We start from the raw sequence: 16,059 nt of genomic DNA, 5'->3' as shown, positions 1-16,059 counted from the left end.
CTGTCCTTCTACCAAGGCAGCTTCACACTATAATGGGGGTGAAACAGATTTGTTTTGTGGAGACTGCACAGTCTCCAAGTACCATTAACCTGCCTGACCAACTGGCTATTTTAGTGATCTTCCGGTTTTCTAAGGAACTGACTGCCAACTGACAAAAGCATAATTAGCTTAATTATCAGCTGACTAGCTTGATACACAATAAACTGAGAAACTACTTGGAATATTAGCCATAAAAAAGAACAAAATAATGCCATTTGCAGCAACATGGATGGACCTAGAGATTGTCATACTGAGTGAAGTAAGAGAAAGACAAATATCATATGATATTGCTTATATGTGGAATCTTAAAAAATGGTACAAATGAACTTATTTACAAAACAGAGTCACAGATGTAGAAAACAAACTTATGGTTACCAGTGGGGAAAGAGTGGGGGAGGGATCAATTGGAAGATTGGGATTGACATACATGCACTACTATATGTAAAATAGATAACTAATAAGGACCTAGTGTATAGCACACAGAACTCTATACTCTGTAATGAACTATATGGAAAAAGAATCTAGAAAAGAGTGCTTATATGTGTATGTATAACTGATTCACTTTGCTGTACACAAGAAACTAACATGACATTGTAAATCAACTCTACTCCAATAAAAATTTTACAAAATAAAAAAGAAAATCTTCAAACACTTGGAAATTAAACAACACACTTTTAAATGTTTCATGGGACAGAGGAAGTTACAAAGGGAATGAGAAAATAATTTGAAGTGAACAAAAAGGAAAAAACTTGTCAAAATTGGTGCATTGGAGCTAAAGCAGTGCTGAGCAAGAAATTCATACCACCAAAAACTTACATTAGTAAAAGAAAGATCTCAAATCAATAGTCTAATCTCTCATCTCAAGAAACAAAAAGAGCAGAGTAAAAAAACCCAAAGCAATCAGAAGCAAAGAAATAATGTAAGAGCAAGATTCAATCATGTTGAGAAGAGAAAATCTAAGAAACCTGAACTTAATCCTTTGAAAAGAGAAATAAAATTGATAAAACTCTACTATGACTGAAGAAAAATGATACAAATTAATTCAGGAATGAAAAAGATGATATCACTACACAAATACTAAAAGGATAATCAAGGAACACTACAAAAACTCTGTGTGTGTCACTTTGACACTTTATGTGAAACCAACCAATACTGACGTCAATATCACAAAGCCACAAATTATGAAAACTCAAGATAAAACAGAAAATCTAAATTTTTCTATAACTATTAAATACATAGAATTCATAGCAAAAAGCATTCCCGAAAAGAAATGTTCAGGCTCAGTTGATTGCAATGAAGAATTCTTCTACATTTAAAGAATTAACACCAGTTCTACCCAACTTCCTCCAGAATAGGAGGGAATACTTTACAACTCATTTTATGAGGCCTGTACACAAAAACATGACAAAGACAATAAGAAAAAAAAACTAAATATTTATATCTCTCATGAATTTCCATTAAAGCCTATTAGCAAATCAAATCCAGCAATATATAAAAACTAACATCGCAACAAAGTGGAATTTATTCCAGGAATGCCAGGCTCATTCAACATTTGAAAATAAATTAATGTAATCCAACATATTAAACTAAGAAGAAAAATGACATGGTCATATTAATGCAAAAAAGCATTTGACAAAATCATTTCCGTTTTATGATTTTTTCTTTAAAGTCAGCAAACTAGGAGTAGAGAATGTCACCAACCTGATAATTAATTGAAAACACAGCTAAAATTGTACTTAATAATGGAAGACTGAATATCTTCCTCAAAATTCAGACCAAGGCAAAGATGCCCACCTTCATCACTGTTATTCAACATAGTACTGGAAGTCTAGCCAGCACAATAAGGCAAAAAAAAAAAAAGAAAGAAAGAAAAGGAGGCATATAGATTATAAAAGAAAAACAAATTTATACCTACTTACATATGACATAATTGTCTATGTATGTACAAAAATCCCAAAGAATCCAGAAAAAAATAAAAACTTCCTAGAATTAATAAATTAATTCAAGTTTGCAGGTTACAAGATCAACACAAAAAATAAATTATATATCTATCTACCATACACACACACACACACACACACACACACACACGCATCTAAACCTAAAACCCTATGCAAAATTTAATTCAAAATGTATCAGAGATTTCAATATAAAATGTAAAACTATAAAATTTTAGAAGAAAAAGGGAAAATATTCTTCCAGAACTTAGTCTTGACAGGATACTCATAATAAATAGAAGATAAATATAGAATAGAAAACTAATAAATTGAACACCAAAATAAAACACTTACTCTGAGAAACACAATAGCAAGAAGATGGAAATAGGAACTTCGGTGGTGGTTCAGTGGGTAAGACTCTGTGCTCCCAATGCAGGGGGCCCGGGTTCAATCTCTGGTCAGGAAACTAATTCCCACACGCATGCCACAACTAAGAAGTCCACATGCCGCAACTAAGGACTCCACATGCCACAGCTAAGGAGTCGACATGCCGCAAAAAAGATCCCACGTGCTGCACTAAGACCTGGCACAGCCAAAATAAATAAATATAAATAAATAAATAAACAAGATAAAAATAAATACAAGCTACAGACAGAAAACAATTTGCAAACTATATATCTGACAGAGGACTTGTATCCCAACTATACAAAGAATTTTTTAAACAGTAACAAAACAACTCAATTTAAAAATGGACAGGAGGACTCTGGGAGGGCTCACACCAGGGAGTACTTCCCAGAACTGCTGCCAGTGTCCTTGTACTCACAGTGAGCCACAGCCAGCCCCACCTCTGCAGGAGACCCTCCAACACTAGCAGCTTCCACGGATCCCTGATTGCTGCTTGAGGAGAATTGCCCTGTGGATTTGACTGACCAACGATTGTGATATAAGCAGTTTCAGGTGACTGGCCCAGCAGGAATGAGAAGAATTTATCTTCAGTATAAACTTCATTATTCTACAGTGTCTCTTCATTTGCCTGGGTGGTGAGAATATTGAGACTCAAGGAGATTAAGCAATGGAGTACTTTCACTGCTCAAATGTAATGATGCCATGAATTTGATGGAGTGTTGACCACCCCTCATACACTGCTTTCTTCACCCAAGTGCTAATTCCATCTTATCAGATGCTGTGTCCTTTCCTGGCTGAGGACACCAGGATCTACAGTGCCGTTTGGTGAAAGTCTCTTGGTGCTCCAGCCAGGTGTCAGGGCTGTGCTTCTGAGGTGGGAGAGCCAACTTCAGGACACTGGTCCACAAGAGACCACCCAGCTCCACATAATATCAAACAGTGAAAACCTCCCAGAGAACTCCATCTCGATACCAAGACCCAGCTTCACTCAATGACCAGCAAGTTACAGTGCTGGACACCCTATGCCAAACAACTAGCAAGACAGGAACACAGTCCCATCCATTGGCACAGAGTCTGCCTAAAATCATAATAAGGCCACAGACACCCCAAAACTCACCACCAGACGTGGACCTGCTCACCAGAAAGACAAGATCCAGCCTCATCCACCAGAACACAGGCACTATTCCCCTCCACCAGGAACCCTACACAACCCACTGAACCAACCTTAGCCACTGGGGACAGACACCAAAAACAATGGGAACTACGAACCTCCAGCCTGCGATAAGGAGACCCCAAACACAGTAAGTTAAGCAAAATGAGAAGACAGAAAAACACAGAGCAGATGAAGGAGCAAGGTAAAAACCACCAGACCTAATAAATGAAGACGAAATAGGCAGTCTAGCTGAAAAAGAATTCAGAATAATGATAGTAAAGATGATCCAAAATTGTGGAAATAGGATAGAAAAAATACAAGAAAAGTTTAACAAGGACCTAGAAGAACTAAAGAGAAAACAAACAATGATGAACAACACAATAAATGAAATTAAAAATTCTCTAGAATGGATCAATAGCAGAATAACTGAGGTAGAGGAACGAATAAGTGAACGGAATATAAAATAGTGGAAATAGCTACTGCAGAGCAGAATAAAGAAAAAAGAATGAAAAGAACTTAGGACAGTCTCAGAGACCTCTGGGACAACATTAAACACACCAACATTCGAATTACAGGGGTCCCAGAAGGAGAGAAAAAGAAAGGGTCTGAGAAAATATTTGAAGAGGTTATAGTTGAAAACTTCCCTAATATGGACATGGAAATAGTTAATGAAGTCCAGGAAGCACAGAGAGTCCCATACCAGATAAATCCAAGGAGAAACACACCAAGACACATATTAATCAAACTATCAAAAATTAAACACAAAGAAAAAATATTAAAAGAGCAAGGAAAAACAACAAATAACACACAAGGGAATCCCCAGAAGGTTAACAGATGATCTTTCAGCAGAAACTCTGCAAGCCAGAAGGGAGTGGCAGGACATATTTAAAGTGATGAAGGAGAAAAACCTACAACCAAGATTACTCTACCCAGCAAGGATGTCTTTCAGATTTGAGGGAGAAATTAAAACTTTTACAGACAATCAAAAGCTAAGAGAATTCAGCACCCCCAAACCAGCTTTACAACAAATGCTATAGGAACTTCTCTAGTCAGGAAACACAAGAGAAGGAAAAGACTTACAATAACAAACCCAAAACAATTAAGAAAATGGGAATAGGAACATACATGTCGATAATTACCTTAAATGTAAATGGATTAAATGCTCCAACCAAAAGACACAGACTGGCTGAATGGATACAAAAACAAGACCCATATATATGCTATCTACAAGAGACCCACTTAAGACCTAGGGACACATACACACTGAAAGTGAGAGGATGGAAAAAGATATTCCGTGCAAATGGAAATCAAAAGAAAGCTGGAGTAGCAATTCTCATATCAGACAAAATCGACTTTAAAATAAGGACTATTACAATAGACAAAGAAGGACACTATATAATGATCAAGGGACCGATCCAAGAAGAAGATATAACAATTGCAAACATTTATGCACCCAACATAGGAGCACCTCAATACATAAGGCAAACACTAATAGCCATTAAAGGGGAAATCGACAGTAACACAATCATAGTAGGGGACTTTAACACCCCACTTTCACCAATGGACACATCATCAGAAAATGAAAATAAATAGGGAAAAACAAGCTTTAAATGATACTTTAAACAAGATGGACTTAATTGATATTTATAGGACATTTCACCCAAAACAACAGAATACACATTTTTCGCAAGTGCTCATGGAACCTCCAGGTTAGATCATATCTTGGTTAACAAAACAAGCCTTGGTAAATTTAAGTAAATTGAAATCGTATCAAGTAACTTTTCTGACCACAACGCTATGAGACTAGATATCAATTACAGGAAAACATCTGTAAAAAATACAAACACTTGGAGGCTAAACAATACACTACGTAATAACGAAGTGATCACTGAAGAAATCAAAGAGGAAATCAAAAAATACCTAGAAACAAATGACAATGGAGACACGACGACCCAAAACCTATGGGATGCAGCAAAAGCAGTTCTAAAAGGGAAGTGTATAGCAATACAAGCCTACCTCAAGAAACAGGAAACATCTCAAATAAACAACCTAACCTTGCACCTAAAGCAATTAGAGAAAGAAGAACAAAAAACCCCCAAAGCTAGCAGAAGGAAAGAAATCATAAAGATCAGATCAGAAATAAATGAAAAAGAAATGAAGGAAATGATAGCAAACATCAATAAAACTAAAAGCTGGTTCTTTGAGAAGATAAACAAAATTGATAAACCATTAGCCAGACTCATCAAGAAAAAAAGGGAGAAGACTCAAATCAATAGAATTAGAAATGAAAAGCTAGAAGTAACAACTGACACTGCAGAAATAGAAAGGATCATGAGAGATTACTACAAGCAACTCTATGCCAATAAAACGGACAACCTGGAAGAAATGGACAGATTATTAGAAACGCACAACCTGCCGAGACTGAACCAGGAAGAAATAGAAAATATGAACAGACCAATCACAAGCACTGAAATTGAAACTGTGATTAAAAATCTTCCAACATACAAAAGCCCAGGACCAGATGGCTTCACAGGCGAATTCTATCAAACATTTAGAGAAGAGCTAACACCTATCCTTCTCAAACTCTTCTAAAATATTGCAGAGGGAAGAAGACTCCCCAACTCATTCTACAAGGCCACCATCACCCTGATACCAAAACCAGACAAAGATGTCACAAAGAAAGAAAACTACAGGCCAATATCACTGATGAACATAGTTGCAAAAATCCTCAACAAAACACTAGCAAGCAGAATCCAATAGCACATTAAAAGGATCATACACCATGATCAAGTGGGGTTTATCCCAGGAATGCAAGGATTCTTCAATATATGCAAATCAATCAACGTGATACACCATATTAACAAATTGAAGGAGAAAAACCATATGATCATCTCAATAGATGCAGAGAAAGCCTTTGGCAAAATTCAACACCCATTTATGATAAAAACCCTGCAGAAAGTAGGCATAGAGGGAACTTTCCTCAACATAATAAAGGCCATATATATCAAACCCACAGCCAACATCGTCCTCAATGGTGAAAAACTGAAACCACTTCCACTAAGATCAGGAACAAGACAAGGTTGCCCACTCTCACCACTATTATTCAACATAGTTTTGGAAGTTTTAGCCACAGCAATCAGAGAAGAAAAAGAAATCAAAGGAATCCAAATCGGAAAAGAAGAAGTAAAGCTGTCACTGTTTGCAGATGACAGGATACTATACATAGAGAATCCTAAAGATGCAACCAGAAAGCTACTAGAGCTAATCAATGAATTTGGTAAAGTAGCAGGATACAAAATTAATGCACAGAAATCTCTTGCATTCCTATACACTAATGATGAAAAATCTGAAAGTGAAATTAAGAAAACACTCCCATTTACCATTGCAACAAAAAGAATAAAATATCTAGGAATAAACCTACCTAAGGCGACAAAAGACCTGTATGCAGAAAATTGTAAGACACTGATGAAAGAAATTAAAGATGATACAAATAGATGGAGAGATATACCATGTTCTTGGATTAGAAGAATCAACATTGTGAAAATGACTCTACTACCCAAAGCAATCTACTAATTCAATGCAATCCCTATCAAACTACCACTGGCATTTTTCACAGAACTAGAACAAAAAATTTTACAATTTGTATGGAAACACAAAAGACCCCGAATAGCCAAAGCAATCTTGAGAATGAAAAATGGAGCTGGAGGAATCAGGCTACCTGACTTCAGACTCTACTACAAAGCTACAGTAATCAAGACAGTATGGTACTGGCACAAAAACAGAAATATAGATCAATGGAACAGGATAGAAAGCCCAGAGATAAACCCACGCACATATGGTCACCTTATCTTTGATAAGGGAGGCAAGCATATACAGTGGAGAAAAGACAGCCTCTTCAATAACTGGTGCTGGGAAAATTGGACAGGTATATGTAAAAGTATGAAATTAGAACACTCCCTAACACCATACACAAAAATAAACTCAAAATGGATTAAAGACCTAAACGTAAGGCCAGACACTATCAGACTCTTAGAGGAAGACATAGGCAGAACACTCTATGACATAAATCACAGCAAGATCCTTTTTGACCCACCTCCTAGAGAAATGGAAATAAAAACAAAAATACACAAATGGTACCTTATGAAACTTAAAAGCTTTTGCACAGCAAAGGAAACCATAAACAAGACCAAAAGACAACCCTCAGAATGGGAGAAAATATTTGCAAATGAAGCAACTGACAAAGAATTAATCTCCAGAATTTACAAGCAGCTCATGCAGCTCAACATCAAAAAAACAAACAACCCAATCTGAAAATGGACAGAAGACCTAAATAGACATTTCTCCAAAGAAGATATACAGATTGCCAACAAACACATGAAAGAATGCTCAACATCATTAATCATTAGAGAAATGCAAATCAAAACTACAATGATATATCATCTCACACCAGTCAGAATGGCCATCATAAAAAAATCTACAAACAATAAATGCTGGAGAGGGTGTGGAGAACAGGGAACACTCTTGCACTGTTGGTGGGAATGTAAATTGATACAGCCACTATGGAGAACAGTATGGAGGTTCCTTAAAGAACTAAAAATAGAACTACCATACGACCCAGCAATCCCACTACTGGGCATATACCCTGAGAAAACCATAATTCAAAAAGTGTCATGTACCAAAATGTTCATTGCAGCTCTATTTACAATAGCCAGGACATGGAAGCAACCTAAGTGTCCATCAACAGATGAATGGATAAAGAAGATGTGGCACATATACACAATGGAATATTACTCAGCCATAAAAGGAAACGAAATTGAGTTATTTGTAGTGAGGTGGATGGGCCTAGAGTCTGTCATACAGAGTGAAGTAAGTCAGAAGGAGAAAAACAAATACCGTATGCTAACACATATATATGGAATCTAAGAAAAAAAAAAAAAAAGGTCATGAAGAACCTAGGGGTAAGATGGGAATAAAGACACAGTCCTACTAGAGAATGGACTTGAGGATATGGGGAGGAGGAAGGGTAAGCTGTGACAAAGTGAGAGAGTGGCATGGACATATATACATTACCAAACGTAAAATAGATAGCTAGTGGGAAGCAGCCGCATAGCACAGGGAGATCAGCTCGGTGCGTTGTGTCCACCTAGAGGGGTGGGATAGGGAGGGTGGGAGGGAGAGAGATGCAAGAGGAAGAGATATATGAACATATGTATATGTATAACTGATTCACTTTGTTATAAAGCAGAAACTAACACCATTGTAAAGCAATTATACTCCAATAAAGATGTTAAAAAAAAAAAGAATAGAGTGTTCCCCCCCCAAAAAAAGAGGACAAAAGGCATGAAAAGAATTTCTACCAATGAGAATATGCTCATGTGTACTGCATAACTTTAAAATTTCTCTATATAATGATGTCTTGACATCTTAAAAAATGCTTTCTGGTCTGGGAGACACTGCTCTTCCTGGGACAAGCCAATTCTTAAATAACGAATGATTCAACTGGGAGCGTGAGTTTGATATGCAAAGTATCTAGAGTTATACCTCTCTCTGTTAAGTACACCCCAGTAGGCAGTATTCCTCACCCTTAATAATCACAGGGCCAGGAACCAGGCAACTTGGAACCTCCCCTATAAAGACTACCAGATTATTCAAATTAGGCAATGCTAAGCTGTTTACTCTGCCCAGCCTTGCCTTTCCCATGGAAACTCCAATAACGTCTCTGACCTAGTCTTTCCCCCTTGCTCCTATCTTCTGCCACCTTACCAAATTTGGCATTTCTCCCATGGTCCTTTGTGGTGTGCTGCACCTCTCATTTCTAGGGGAACTGTGGGTACTATTAAACTTTTTTCTCAATGGCATTGACCTCTCCATGTCATCACTCAGTCACCTCCATAAAGTTAAGATCTAGGCACAGAACACAGTGGCACATAAACAAATGAAAAGATATTCAAGTCATTATATGAAATTAGGGAACGGCAAGTTAAAACTACAATGAGGTACCTGTTAAAATGGCTAAACTTTAAAATACTTACAATAACATGTACAAATAAGGATACAGAACAAGTAGATCTCTCATATATTGGTGATGGCAATGAAAAATGGGAAAGCCACTCTGGAAATTCTTTTGAAGCTTCTTACAAAATTAAACATAAACTTAGCATACAACCAAGCATTCTCACTCCTGGGAATTCATCATAGAAAAAATGAAAAATTTTGTTCACACAAAAACCTGTACATATTGTTCATATCAGATTTGTTACAATTAAAACCGGAAACTCAAATGTCCTTCAATGGGTGAATGTTTAAACAAATTGTAGTACATCCATATTATGTATTGTGAATACTCTGGAGTAATTTTAAAAAATGAAATATTAATATATACAACAACTTTAATGAATCTCAAGGGAATTATGCTGAAAGAGACCAGTCTGGAAAAGTTATATGCCATATGTTTCTATTTATATGAAATGACAAAATTATAGGAATGTATGCCTGATGGAAGAGTGCTGTATCTTGATTGTGGTGGTGGTTACGTGAATCTAAACATGTGTTAAAATTGACAAGATAAGCAAAATAGACAAAACTTTAGCTACACTCACCGGGGGGAAAAAGAGAGAGAGGGCTCAAATAAAATCAGAATTAAAGGAGGAGATGTTACAAGTGATACCACACAAATTCAAAAGATCATAAGAGATTACTTTGAACAATTATACACCAACAAATTGGACAACTTAGAAGAGGTGGATAAATTCCTAGGAAAATACAACCTACCAAGACTGAATCATGAAGAAATAGAAAATCTGAACAGACTGATTACTATTAAGGAAATTGAATTTGTAATCAAAAACCTCCCAACAAACAAAAGTCCAGGACCAGACAGCTACACTGGTGAATTCTACCAAACATTTAACAAAGACTTATCAATCCTTCTCAAACTCTTCCAAAAAAATGAAGAGGAGGGAAATCTTAAAAACTCATTTTATAAGGCTAACATTACCCTGATACCAAAATCAGACAAAGATACTACAAGAAAAGAAAATCACACACAGATATCCCTAACAAACATAGATACAAAACTCCACAACAAAATATTAGCAAACTGGAATCACTATGTTGTACATCTCTAACTTATTGTATTTCAATATTGTACTTCAACTATACTTCAGTTTTTAAAAGCTTTAAAAAATATTAACAAACTGAATTCAACAATATAGTAAAAGAATTATGCACCATAGGAGCATAAATGGGGGGGAGGTGGGATTTATTCAGGGATCTAAGGATGGTTCAACAGCCACAAGTTAATCAATGTGATACACCACATTAACAAAATGAAGGGAAAAAATCAAATGATCATCTCAACAGATGCAGAAAAATTATTTGACAAAATTCAACATCCATTTATAATAAAAACTCTCAGCAAAGCAGGCAAAGAAGAAATGTACCTCAACATGATAAAATCTATATATGACAAACCCACAGCTAACATCATACTCAAAGTAAAAAGCTGAAAGCTTTTCCTCTAAGATCAGGCACAAGACAAAGATGCCCACTCTCACCACTTTTATTCAGCGTAATATTGGAAGTCCTAGGCAGAGAACTTAGACAAGAAAAAGAAAACACATCCAAGTTGGAAAGGAAGAAATAACACTATCACTATTTGCAGATGACATGGTATTAAATATAGAAAACTCTAAAGACTCCATCCAAAAGAAAAATCCGTTAGAACTGTTAAAAAGCAAAACTGAATAAGTTTTAAAGAACTTATTGGCTTTATTCAATGATTCATGAATCAGGCTGCATCCCATCTAACAGAAGGGAGCCCTGAGGAGCTGGAAAAAATGACTTTTATAGGCAGAAAGGAGCAGGACAAGGGTTATTCCAGCAAAAAGTGGATCACTTGTGGCAAGGTCACCTTCCTTTGGAGACAGCACAGGTCTATCAGACAGATTACCTCACTAGTGTTGACCAGGTAATTCCAGATTGACTAGTTCAAGATTCTGTTCCTAAGAGAGGCTGAAACTGTACTTAACTTACATATCAATATTAAGTTTTGGTTTGGAGACATGCAGCTTAGCATAAGTGACTCCATTATTGGCCTATTGTCTATTTTTTAGCAGAAGTAATAAATTCAGTAAAGTTGCAGGATACAAAATCAATACACAAAAATGTGTTGCATTTCTATAGACTAATCATTATTGTGAATTAAGAAGACAATCTCATTTACAATTGTATCAAAATGAATAAAATACCTGGAATAAGTATAGCCAAGGAATTTAAAGACCTGTATATTGAAAACTACATGATATTAATGAAAGAAATTGAAAGAGGCACAAATAAATGGAAAAATATTCTGTGCTCCGGATTGGAAGAATCAGTATTATCAAAACGACCATACTACCCAAAGGAATCTACAAATTCAATGCAATCCCTATCAAAAGTCCAATGGCATTTTTCACAGAAATAGAACAAATAATCTTAAATTTGCATGGAAGCACTTAAGACCCCAAATAGCCAAAGCAATCTTGAGGAAGAAGCACAAAGCTGGAGGCATCACACTCCCTGATTTCAAAGTATATTGCAAAGCTATAGTGACTAAAACAGTATGGTATTGCCATAAACATAGACCTGTATATCAATGAAACAGAATAGAGACCCAGAAATAAACCCATGCATATAGGGTCAGTTTATGACAAAGGAGCCAAGAATAAACAATGGGGTAAGGAGAGTCTCTTCAATGAATGGTTTGGGGAAAAATGGACAGTCACGTGCAAAAGAATGAAACTCAACCACTCTCTTACAACATACACAAAAAAATAACTCAAAAAACAACTTAAGTGTCCATTGATGGATGAATGGATAAGGAAATTGTGGCATATATATATATATATATATATATATATATATATATATATGAAATATATATAATGAAATATATATATAATGACTATATATAATGAAATCTTGCCAGTTACAAAATGGCAAGAATTTGTATGTACATCCGTCCATCAATGGACACTTAGGGTGTTTCTATATCTTGGTTATTGTAAATAATGCTGCAGTGAATATGGGGTGCATATATCTTTTCCAGTTAGTTTTTTTGTTTTCTTTGGGAAAATACTCATCAGTGGAATTGCTGGATCATATGGTAGTTCTATTTTTAATTTTTTGAAGAATCTTTGTACTCTTTCCCATAGTGGTGGCACCAATTTACATCACACCAGGTTCTCTTTTCTCCACATCCTTGCCAACACTTGTTATTTTTGTCTTTTTTGGTAAAAGCCATTATAACAAGTGTGAGGAGACACCTGTTGTGTTTTTGATTTTCATTTCTCTGATTAGTGATGTTGAGCATATTTTCATGTGTGTGTTGGCCATATGTATGTCTTCTTTGGAAAAATGTCTATTCAGATCTTCTGTCCTATTTTAATTGGATTTTTTTTTTGCTATTGAATTTTATAAGATATTTATGTATTTTGGATATTTGCCCCTTATCAGATATATGACTTGCAAATATTTTCTCCAATTCAGTAGGTTGCCATCTTATTTTGTTGATGGTTTCCTTTAATGTACAGAAGCTTTTTAGTTTTGTGTAGTCCCACTTGTTTATTTTTGCTTTTGGTGTCAGATTAAAAAGAACCATTGCCAAGACCTACGCCAAGAAACTTACTGGGTAAGTTTTCTTTTAGGAGTTTTTTGGTTTCAGGTCTTACTTTCAAGTCTTTAATGAATGTACATACAAATTATTGCCATTTTGTAACTGGCAAGATTTCATTATATATAGTCATTATATATATATTTCATTATATATATTTCATATATATTCATATATATATATATATATATATATATATATATATATATATATATATGCCACAATTTCCTTATCCATTCATCCATCAATGGACACTTAGGTTGTTTCTATATCTTGGCTATTGTAAATAACGCTGCAATGAATATGGGGTGCATGTATCTTTTCCAGTTAGTTTTTTTGTTTTCTTTGGAAAAATACTCATCAGTGGAACTGCTGGATCATATGGTAGTTCTATTTTTAATTTTTTGAGGAATCTTCATAGTGTTTTCTACAGTGGTGGCACCAATTTACATCTCACCAACAGTGCACAAGTGTTCTCTTTTCTCTACATCCTTGCCAACACTTGTTATTTTTGTCCTTTTTGGTAAAAGCCATGGACCTCAGGGCATTATGCTAAGCAAAATAAATCAGAGAGAGAAAGACAAATACCATACGATCTCTCTTATATGTGGAATCTAAAAAACAAAACAAAACAAAAAAAACCAAGCTTGTAGATATGGAAAACAGATTGGTGGTTGCCAGAGACAGGTGATGAGGGATGGGAGAAATGGGAGTCAAAAGATTAAATTAATAAATAGTGTAGTGTCTATACTTAATAATACTGTATTGTATATTTGAAAGTAGAGAGAGATCTTAAAGAGACATCTTAAAATCTCTCATTACAAGAAAAAAATTGTAACTGTATGATGATGGATGTTAACCAGACTCATTGTGGTGATGTCACAATATATGTATCATGTTATACACCTGAAACTAATGATATATGTCAACTATATACCAATAAAAAACTATTTTAAAATCAATGGGGAAAAATTGCATAATATAATAACTGTTGAAATCAAAAGTCTATAGACTGTAGAATTGTGCCAATGTAATTTTCCTGGTTTTCATATTGTACAATTAGGTTACATTAGGTAACAAGTGGGAAGCTGTGTAAAGAGTACAAGGACCTCTCTGTACTAACTCAGAACTGCCTGGGAATCTATACTTATTTCAAAATAAAAGGCTTAAAAAATAAAAGCTAACTGGCCCTATCAGTGGGACTTATTATTATTATTCGTAAATGGATCTTGCAAACAATTCAAAGATTTATCTCAATGATTCACGAATAAAACCCTAAGTCTCTGCAGGTTTTTTAATTGGGAGAGGAACAGGGAAGGGGTGAGCAGAAATGTTGGAAAGGAATCCCCTGGGCAATTTTCTCATTGTTCCTCTCTTCCTTTTAGTTTATATAATATAAGCTTTGACGTGTGTGTGTCAAAACAGCAAGGTTCAGAATTTCTGAGCCAAGGAACAGAATGAAATTTCATACCCTTGTTAACTCATTAACTGAGTTAACTCATTTTAATTGATCAAAATTAGTCTCCTTGCAGCTTTTCACACACTCCCAGATGGAATTCACAGGGCCTTCCCAACATCTCCAGTCAGGGTACAGCCCCTAGTTCTTGCCTCTCCTCAGGCTGTATGATTGAAGAGCTCCTTGTGCTTTGCTTGTGGTTTGTCTTGAGAAGGGCTGGGGCCCACGTCCCAGTTTCCATTTCTCATCCCTCTGTGTTGGGACAGACTCAGGGCGACCGCATTAGAACGTCCTGCCTAGCATGGCCCTGCCACAAATCGAGTGCCCACGACGCTTTCCTGTGCAGAGGCAGTGACTGACCCAGGGTCTCCAGTCTTCTCTTGGGGCTCCCGGCCTGCAGAGTGGGGCAGCAGAGTCGGTGAAGGCTACTCGGCCTGAGGCCAATGACGCTCCATTACTTAATAAATTGTCCCCAAAAGGAGAAAAGTGTCACATACTGACGGCAATCACAATCACTGCGGCCTGTTGCTGGGGGATTCCTGAGGGGCTGTTCTGTCGATGGTGATAGAGGACCCGGCCATGTTACATCCTTCACCCCTTGGCCTCTCCCCACCTCATTCATGGGTGAAGCAGATCCTCCCGGCAAAGCCCCGCTTCGGAGATGCTTGGTCCCTGCGTATCTGCCAGGATCACTTAACAAACGAGTCTGGCAGCCTCCCGGAGCGGAATGTCTAATAACAATTCTGCTGGAGAAGACAAGCGCAAGCTTCCGGCGTCTTGGTATCCTCAGGACCAGAACACGGTTTACCTATTAGTGGTGGGACCTCGCCTGGGCAAAGGCGGGCTTGGGCAGGTGCAGGCCCACCAGGCCCAGTGGTCCCGCCCACTGAGGCTGCAAGTCACGTGAGCCACTCACTGAGCTCACGCCCTGAAATCTCTGTCCACCCCTCCCAGCCCACGCCCAGCACCCCAGGCTGGCTTTGGCCTGGGCCCAGGGCCTTCTGTGGGGCGGTAGTCTGAGCTAAGGTGGTGAGGGCTGACCCCCTAATGCGCCAAGGCAGTCGCAGAACCTGCTCGGGAGTGGGAGCCAGAGTCCTCCAGGCCCATTTCCTTTCTGGGGCCAGGAGACAGTGACAGGGCCACCTTCTGGGGATGTACAAGGGAGACCTGCCCACATTTCGTGACTTTGGGAGACAAAGCTGAGAGAACCGTTGTCCCAGAGTCCTTGCCCCTCTCTTCTCCAAGGACTGTGGTGGTGCCTAGGTTCCTTCCTTGGTCCCAGATGCTACCTGTGTGAACAACAGTCTTAGATTAAGTCAAAATATTGTTTCTATTTCTAAAAATTAAAAAAAAAAAGTTTTGGATCTCCTGGTAGTTAAGTCCATGAGAGTAAGTGAAGTTTTGCTGTTCACACTAT

Source organism: Eschrichtius robustus, chromosome 10 (assembly GCF_028021215.1).
Source record: "Eschrichtius robustus isolate mEscRob2 chromosome 10, mEscRob2.pri, whole genome shotgun sequence".
Taxonomy (NCBI): Eukaryota; Metazoa; Chordata; class Mammalia; order Artiodactyla; family Eschrichtiidae; genus Eschrichtius; species Eschrichtius robustus.
Note: the sequence above shows the minus strand (reverse complement) of the source record.